We start from the raw sequence: 9,726 nt of genomic DNA on the forward strand, positions 1-9,726 counted from the left end.
TGGCTTCACAGTGGCTGCAGACACTGGCCTATTAATATAGTTGGTGTCACCTCTTCAGTGAAGTCTTCTAGGATTCTGAACCAGAGTCTAGCTCATAAACCACAGCCCATTCTTTCTCTGGGCGTTAGGAAATCTCCTAGTATTGGAAGTATAAATGATCATCATGCTGAATAAACATGACTCATGGAGTGTAATCAAAGTAAATTAGTTTTGGTCTCCCACTGTCCTTTCTAATTTATTCAGGGGAGTGAACTTTTTCCTGCCCCAGATAAAATTTAAGGCAAGTCCCATGAGTTTCTGGTGACACTCAGTAATACCAATAATCCTCTGGTCACTTCAAATCACATAGTATAAATTTAATAATTGAAATACTCAGTCTCATAATTTCTTGCTTTGAAGTTGAAGCTTCCCACCCTTACAACAAGGAAACTGGCAAATGTCGTAAACCAGGGCTTGGGGTGGGGTAGAGAGGGCCGGTTTACCAGCACATCACTACTTCTAGCCCAACCGAGCATTTCCTTCTGCCCACAGACAATGACTAGAAACTCTCAGTTTTATTTGGCTTATTTCTCTCCCTTAGCTTTAAGAGAAACTGTATAGTGCAGTGAAGAGGTGGGTTCTGGAGCCACACCACCTGGGTTCAAGTCCACATCCTACCTATGGGACCTTGAGAATACTGCTTAATCTCTGCTTCATTGATTCCATCTCTGAGGTCGACCTTCTCATAGGATTTCCATGGGCTTAAACAAGTTAATTCATATAAAGTACTTATATCAGTGCCTGCACCTAAATGGTGGTCCACAAACATTACCTATTCTTATTCTAAAATGGAAATATCCTTTAGTTCTCTTATTTCGTCTGTGTAGTTAAAAGAGGCAAACATCTGGTAACCAACTTAATCACTGCGCAGCTTGCTGAACAGAAGCATCACTAATCTACCACCCTTTTAAGTGAGTGTCTATCAGGTCAAGTCATGTCCTCTTCTTCTCAAAGAAATAGCAATGACACGTGATAAAAAGACTATTGCTATTATTATTCCAAAATGTGGGTACTGGCTTTCCATCTCAATCCCTTCACTGCCCACCCTATCTCGGGTGAGGCCCACATCTGGCTACATACTCACATATCCTCTGTTGTGACAATTTGGGGGACACAAGCTTTCCATAACTACCTCCCCTTGACCTTCCTTTTAATCCACCTTCAAAGCCATAATCAGCCAATTACTTGTCATTTAGATTTTCTAAGTGGGAATTGGATACCTGTACACTGTGTCCCCTAAGCTACAAGGGGCATATTAATGTGGACAAATTAAATCTCCTTTTCTGAAGCTTGAGACAAGGCCCCTGTACTCCCTTCTCTGCCCTGTGGGTGGGAATGGACTCACGGTACACCAAAAACTTTGTCCAGAAATCCTCTTTTCTCATCTGCAAATTACTGGCCACTTTGTCACCATGAATGAGGAGTACAAGAGTCATGAAACTGGTTTTCTCTGCCTTCCTTTCTTCTAAAGCCTGCACTGGGGTCCCGAACCTCTTCTTGGGGTATGATCTCTAGTATCTTCATGCCTTAACAGAAACTTCCATTTTAATTTCGTTACATGTGTACTTTGAGAAAAATAGATAAAGTAACTGGGTTGCTTGATTAATCTAAAAGCATCACTATTCTTAAAGCTTCCAAACCCGAGTCAAATGGCCAGAATGAGTCTTTTTAGGTCCATTAGGGACTGTTCAGGTAGAGGAGAGATGCTGTAAAACTTCCTTCCGAATCATCTCAACTGAGATCACTCAACTGTTTCTAATCCGGTGTAGAAGAATCGAAAACTCGGGAATGCTTCAGAGGACTATCATCCCCTCACTGGTTTACCACAGGATTGGATGAGATCACATAGCTAAAGTACTTTGTAATTTTGTAAACTGGAAGGCACAAAGCACAGACATGCATGGACTATCACGATTATGGATACTTAAGGGAGCCTTGATTTTCTAGAATTTCTATGGACAGTTCCAAGCAGGTGCTCACAGTTCAAAGAGGAAACTGCTTTTTAGAACTATATCCAGAGCAAACAATAGGGCTGTTTGGCAAGCGTTTCTAAGAAAATATTCTAAGAGTATATATTAGCAACTGGAAGATTACTGTGTAACTGGCAGGTGAAGCCCCACCCATATATCCTTGGCCTATCTCGGGTCACCTGCCAATCGTTCCCCAACGTGCCAGTAGTTCCTGCTTCTTGCTGCCTTTGGGTATGCTCTGGCCCCTGAGGTGGGCAGGAAGTGAAAGCCCCAGGAGCAACCCTTACCCTTGGGGGATGAGTGTGAGGGTCCTCAGAGACCATTCTGAGGTGGGACTGACCCCCTCCACCCTCCCTCTGTGGTAACCTCTCTAACACCCTTTATTGACTCGCCTCTTTCCCTGCCTCACTTTCCCCATTCTCTCACAGAGCTTTCAGGAATCACCATCCCAATCAATTACTTGCAACTCGAAGAAAAACACTCTTCTTTTGGGGAGGATTCAAGCTAAGGCAGAAAAGTCTGGAGGCCTTGTCTTTGGCAAGAAAATGCAAATTAGACTTACAGAAATAGTAGCTTCTTGGTAAGTCTAGCTATTGGGTGCTAGTAGAAATTGTTGAGTAATAATAATAACTTGCATTTATTGATAGCTTCCTTCATGCCTAGCATGATCCAAGCACTTGCACAATGGTGACAAAGGATGGGTCTTTGGAACCTGACAGGGATTTAAATCTCTGAATTTTTGCTGTTTCTACACCCCTCCCCCACTTAAATAACTTAGGACATGTTATTTAATCTCTCTAGTCCTCTGTTTTCTCATCTGTGAAATGGAGATAATAAAATAGCAATGGTGTAACACAAAAGACATAATCCGTAGCAGTGAATGCGCATGGGTTTCTTAAACATAAACAAAAGCTTTTATTTCTAAATTTTGGTCCTTCCCTAAAAAAAAAAAAAAAAAAAAAAAAAAAAATCAAACAAAAGCTGAGGAGGGGAGCTGGGGAATGCAATATGCTGAATTGGGAAAGAAACAGCAGGGCTGGAAAGATCTTCTGCAGCCAGGTGTGGACTTAGAAAGGGACAGGGCAGGAGCAGAAACGTGGGCGAGGAAGGCAAGAAGATTGGAGACACGGGCAGGCAATGGTAAAAAGCAAGCTGGTGTTGGCCTCCTACCTTGAGGCAGGCGCCTGGTGGGTTGCTACCCCCTCACCCACCCCAGGGCTCATGGGAGAGAACCTGCTGGGTCTCCCTGACTCTGTGCTTAGGAGGGCTTACGAGCCTATTGGAGGCTCAGCACTTGTTAACTTGTCATGTATAAAAGAAGGGACAGAGGCCTGACATTTTCCCAACCCCTGAAAGTGAAAGAAGAAAGGGTTCTTTACTCTCAGGGCCACATCCTGAATGATAGAGGTCAGTGTTTGCAACTGATCCGTGTGGGCGAGGGCTTCTAATTATTTCCTGGATAACCTGTTATCTATCAGCCATCAGGCTGCCTGCCAGAATATGCTAATGTCTCCAGAGCTGCTGATCTGGATTCTGAGGAGCAGATTGTTTTTTGTGTTTTAAAGGAGAAGTAGGAGTTGGGCAGCAGCTACCATGAGTTCCACTGGCAGAAAAGTTGTCCTTTCCTCTGCCCTTAGCCGGTGCTAAAGGAGAAAGAATGCCCAGGAATCCAGGCACAGTCCGTGCTGACGCCAGCGTGGAACCCCACAGGGTCTCCCCTTTGCCTGGCTCCTTGACTCACATTTCTTTGGGAGATTTGGCTTTATCAGAACATTCTAGAAAAGCTTTTGAGAGAAAAACCTTTTTGGGGCTGATATCATTTGCTTAGAGAACAAGGGAACTTTTCAAATAATCTTTTGTTTGGGGAAAGGAGGGAAGGGAGGGTGTCTGAATTGAATGGGCCCGTTTTTCTGTTGAGTAGGGGCAGACCTTGGCCACCACCCAGGCGAGCTTGTCATCAACCATCAATTACATTCACGGCCTCTATGTTTGTTCTAAGGCCCAAGGAAATGTTATCAAATGGGAGGGGTACACAAATATAGGGGCATCATTCCTATTATTATAAAGGTAGAACATGCTCATTATTTAAAATTTAGAAACTCTAGAAAACCAGAAACATACACACACACACTGGAAACTTCATTCCTTGGAGATAATCACTGTTAACCTTTTGTTGTATCTTCTTTTTTCTATGCTAATTTATGCCTCTCTATGAAAAAGGGGTTTTGATTAAAAAACACAATAGTGCCCTCTGATCTTTTGGAAGCAGCTGGAGGATAATATGTTCTTCAGCACCGGGGTTTGTAAATAGCTCTCTAATCCTCAGAGACCATTCTGAGGTGCATTCCCAACAATTTCTTAGAGGGTCCCAGTGGGATAATACTTGAAATAAAAATACTGACAAATCCAGATGTTGATGGGGATGTGGAGCAACTGGACACTCATGCACTATTTTGGAAACCAGTTTGGCAGTTTCCGATAGACGTGCACATCTCTGTGAACCAGCAATTAAAATTTTAGGCATTTACCCAAGAGAAATAAAACCATATGTCCACAAAAGACTTGTACAAGAATGTTTCTGGCTCTGCTGCTTAACTAGGTGAGTGATCTTAAGCACGTGACTTTACACTGATGTAAAACAGGGTTATATCAGTCAATGTAGTGAATAACCCGAGGGGAAATAGTGATGCCATGTGAACAGCCTCAGAGAAAAGTAGAACAACCAGTCTTTTTCCAATGTGGCTGCCACAGCCCAACTTTACTCCCCTGGAGGCAGAGACAGGATGAGGTCTGGGGCGCAAGCTGGAAGCAACCACACAGTGAAGATTTTGGCTAGGCCAGAGCTGATGCCAGATCTGTCTGGCATAAGGAACATGGATTCTCCTCTTCCTAGGCATGTGTTCCTCTAAGGAGCTGTTTCTGCTAAAGAATCTCCCGGGAAAGAAACCATGAGCAGCATTTGCTTTTGGGATTAAAAAATGATAAGTCTGAGAGTCTTCCAGGCTATAGAAGAGAGTGCCAGGGGCCCTGAGAAAGCATTTAACATAAATGAAGGACCCAACTCAGCCATGGGGAGCGGAGGTGTCTGTGTGACCTCACAGTGAGCAACGCTGCATTTGTCAGTGTTCTCTGTGGTTGACTCTTCAGCTTCCCTTCAAGCCAGTCACGATGATTGCATTCCTCTTGCCAGAGATTGGTTTAAGAATAGGCATGCAGCCCAGCCGAGTGTGGCGCAGCGATTGAGCATCGACCTAGGATCCAGGAGATCGCGGTTTGATTCCAGGTCAGGGCACATGCCCGGGTTGTGGGCTCAATCCCCAGTCAGGGGTGTTCAGGAGGCAGCTGATCAATGACTCTCTCATCATTGATGTTTCTCTCTCTCTCTCTCCCTCTCCCTTCTTCTCTCTGAAATCAATAAAGATATATTAAAAAAAAAAAAAAAAAAGGAGAATAAGTATGCAGCCCTAACCAGTTTGGCTCAGTGGTTAGAGCGTTGGCCCTCGGACTAAGGGCCCTGGGTTCAATTCCGGCCAAGGGCACATGCCTTGGTTGCAGGCTTGATCCCCGATCGAGGTGTGTGCGGGAGACAATATGTCTCTCTCACATTGATGCTTCTCTCTCTCTCTCGCTTCCACTCTCTCTGAAAAGCAATGGAAAAAATATCTTTGAGTAAGGATTAAAAAAAAAAAAAAAAAAAGAATAGGCATGCACCCAACTCTGGCCAATGAGACATGAAAGGAATTCTATAGGGGACTTTTGAAAAAAGTTTCTGTGCTTCTAAGAAGCAGACCCAGGAAAAGCATTCGTTACTTCCTCTGGATGTTATTTTATCTTGTAACTACAAAGGGAGCCAGCTGGTGGACAAAGCCAACATCTTAAGGATAGCAAAGCAGAGAGATGCAGACAACCTGGGTCCTTGACACCTTGAACTGCTCATTGTATTCCACCTCAAACCACTACAGCTGGAATTCCCATTAATGAGACACAATATTTCATTATATGTTTGAATCTTCCTTATATAGGTTTTCTATTACTTGTGGCTAAACCATCCTGACCAGCACACCATGGAACTAGAATTCCTATGTTAGTTGGTGGGGGCACAGAGGTAATTGGACTTGAGTATTAAGGAGATGTAACTGGTATCCCCACAGGCTGGTGACACCAGGACAATAGGGTCATACATACTTCTATATATATCAGATGTGGATCCTACTTTACAACCCAGCTGAACTAGAGATATTGTATTCCTCCACTTTTTTTCCTTTAGCCAAAGTAAATCTGACTCTGAACCCCAAATCCTGTTCAGTGGGCAGGCCATTCTGGGGGCTCAACCCCTGAAAGATTGTGCCTAATTGGGCAAAGCGTAGAGGCGTCCCATCCACTCAGCTGCCAATAGTCCACCAAGTTTTCCTCTGATGCCTCAGGTCTCTTCCAGTTGGTGATTTTGCTATTTCTGGATCATTTTTGGGGCCAAGGAATCTTTGATTTTTGGTGAGGGTAGAACCCAATGCCTAACCACCCCCCACATCCTCTGAGATCTGGTTCTCCCCAGGACCCAGGAATAGGTTACGTTCTCATCGTCAGAGGTGTTTTCTATCTTTTTCTCCCTTTCTGGTTTCTGAGCACTCTGCTTCCTCTTTCTGTGTCCTTCGGAGCCCCTTCTCCCTCTGGTTATCTGCATCATCTCATCAAAGAGCCAGGGCCTTTATCAAAGGTAGGGAGATCGATTCACTTTAAGAAGCTTCTGCTTTCTGTCCTGCAAGAATTCCTAAGGCAAGAAAAAACAAAAAGCCTGACTAGCAGCTTGCAAAGAGAAGGCAATGGAAAATTACAGCAAATGAATTAATATCAATTATCTTGTCACAGGTACCTCAGAGGTGACATGGGAGAACTCAGCGCAGGAGGAGGGCTGGCTCCAAGCTGACTGGCAGCCAGATAACCAGTGAGAGTTGGAAAAAGAGGAAGAAGGTGGGTCCTGAGCACTGTGGGGGAAGCTTTTCTGGTAATTTGTGAAACCTGTTTCACAGCCGGGAATTGAGAGCCTGGGGACTTGGCTGTCTCTCTCCTTTCCTGGGCCTTCCTGGGTGTTCTTAAAAATTCATTTCCATTCCCATAAGCATTCTCTCTGTCTCTGCCTTGAGGTCACACATGGGATGACTGTAAATACTAAAATTACTAGGGAGTGGTGGGGTGGATCAAATGAGGTAATATACAAGAAAGGTTTTTGAGTTGATAATGTGTAGGGAGGTGCTAGCATCCCACCCAGGGCTGGAGCAGCTCCTGGTCTCCCAGGCCTCCTCTGTAAAGGCCACCTTCTGAACTTACCTTGGAAGTAACAACTACAGCAGAAGTATATACAGTTGGGATTTAGATAGTATCTCCCCACAATAGCTGAAAGGACCTTTGAGATCATTAAGGCCAACTCCCTAATTTCCTTAATTTCACAGATAAGGTTCCTGAGGCTCCAAGGGATTAGGAGAGACTTGACTAAGGTCAAGTGACCCTTAGGTATAGAGACTTTTTGCTCCCAGCCCTTTCTTATCACTCTGATCTCCCAGTCCTGCCCCCTGAATGCTGATTGTCCCCTCAGGTGATTTTTTAATGACGGACCTGCACTATCTTTCTTTTTAAAAAAATATATCTTTATTGATTTCAAAGAGAGGGAGAGAGATAGAAACATCACTGATGAGAGAGTCATTGATCAGCTGCTTCCTGCACGCCCCCTACTGGAGATTGAGCCCCAACCTGGCCATGTGCCCTGACCGGGAATTGAACCACAATCTCCTCCTGGTGGATGCTCGACCGCTAAGTTACATGGGCTGTGCTGACCTGCACGATCTTGTTGCTGCTTTAGAGGCCAGCTCACCACCTGCTGAGGGCTCCTTCCAGGCTTTTAGGCTGTGGGATGATTAACCTAAGAACAATGCAGACATGTAAAGCTTATGAACCTCTGCTCTAGGGCTGGGCACTCTCAGACTCCCTCACCCACTGAGCATTTTGGGGGAAGGAAATGGGATGGTGGATTACTCAGAAGACAGCCCCAGGCATTTCCCAGTTTACAGGTATCTCCTGGGCATGCTCATTTATGACTTTCTGACTTGGAGCATTTCACCTGGAGTTAACCTTCAGTCAAAGGGTGGGGCAGAGGTCTTTTGATTCCCCTGGTCTCAGACTGGTCTAGGAATCACCTCAAGACATTCTTATGGTAGCCTATGGGGCACACACACTGAAAACCATCAGTGCTGGGTTGGGGAGCTTGGGGAAAGCCTTTAGCCTCTATAAAATGGGGATAAGAATACCTACTTCATTGTGCTTGTGAGGATTAAATAAGATGTTGGAATGTTAAGTGCTTAGCACAATGTCTTACACATGATAAACACTCAACGAATGTTAATTATTATTGTTATTATGATTATTTTAATCGTGACACTGTTCAGCTAGACTCCTTGGTACTACTGCTGGCTTCAAATCCTGGTCTGAGAGATCAGTGAGTCCTCTTGCTCTTCCCAGTCTCATCAACTAGATTTCTTATCCTTTACTCCCTAGCATAGACTAAAATGCCTGGATCACCTCCCCTCGCCCCTCTCTGCCACACAGACAAATGCAGATACACATACACACACACACTTGCACACACAACCTGTGCTCTAGCTCTGCACGTTGCATCCTGCAAAATCTTGTTGTCAAGGTGTTGAGAGTATTAGAAGTTGTCTTTGTGGGCGAGATTTGTATGTGGTAAAAAAACACACAAAACTTCTTTCTTTGCTTGTCTGCATTTTCTGATTTGTTTGTCATGGGCATGTATTGCATTTGTACTAGAAAAAATATTATTTTTAACTTTTATAAAATCTACTCACTACCTCTAGGAAAGTTTCCCTGAAGGGTTCTACTGCATTCTGAACACTTCTTTGAATTTCCTACCCCTTAGCATTCTCTCTGCTCTGTACTACGCTTGCTTTGTTCAGTTGTGAGTTGCTCTGTAGATGCTCTTAAGGGGTTCAGCTTCCGTCAGCAAGCAGTAGAGGTTGTATTATTTCTTCTGTAGAAATAGCTTGAATGTTTCTTGGCTGACTTCAGCTCTCCACCCTTCTCTCTTCATCATCAAGCCCAGGTGACTGAGAGAAGTCAAGGGTGCTTAGTTAGAGCAGGGCTTGATTCTATCCAGCTGAACTTCCTATTGTTCCCATTTTCCAATCCCCAGTACTAAGGCTAGCAGCAGAGAGCGTGGTTTCTGGGGAACCCTGATGGATATTCAGGGCAGCTTTCAGCGGGGATTGGCTGAGTCATGTGGCTTGGGGAAGTGTCTTAGCCTGGACATAAATTTAACCTGGATCTTGCAAAATCTCCAGGCAGCTACTTAATGTGACACAGAGTGAGTCTAATGTAACACATATAGAGGCAGGAGAGAGTGATAGCATATAATATGCAGAAGTGCTGGGAGCATCACACTGATGGAAGCAGTCTGGGAAGTCTTCAGGAAGGAAGGAAGTCTTGGATGGACCTGAAGGAATAGGTGAAGAGATGAAGAGATGGGGGTGCAGTACCAAGGAGAGAAGGCATGTGGTCTGGAGCTGACTGATGGGGCTGTTGATACAGCAGTAAACACTAGTGGTTAAGAGCTCAATCTATGGATTCAAAAGGACCTGTATTTGAGTCAATAACTATGTGATCTTGAGATAAAAACGCCATAGGCCAGGTGTTCTTATCTGTGTAACCC

Source organism: Miniopterus schreibersii (genome assembly GCF_964146895.1).
Source record: "Miniopterus schreibersii genome assembly, chromosome: 1".
Taxonomy (NCBI): Eukaryota; Metazoa; Chordata; class Mammalia; order Chiroptera; family Miniopteridae; genus Miniopterus; species Miniopterus schreibersii.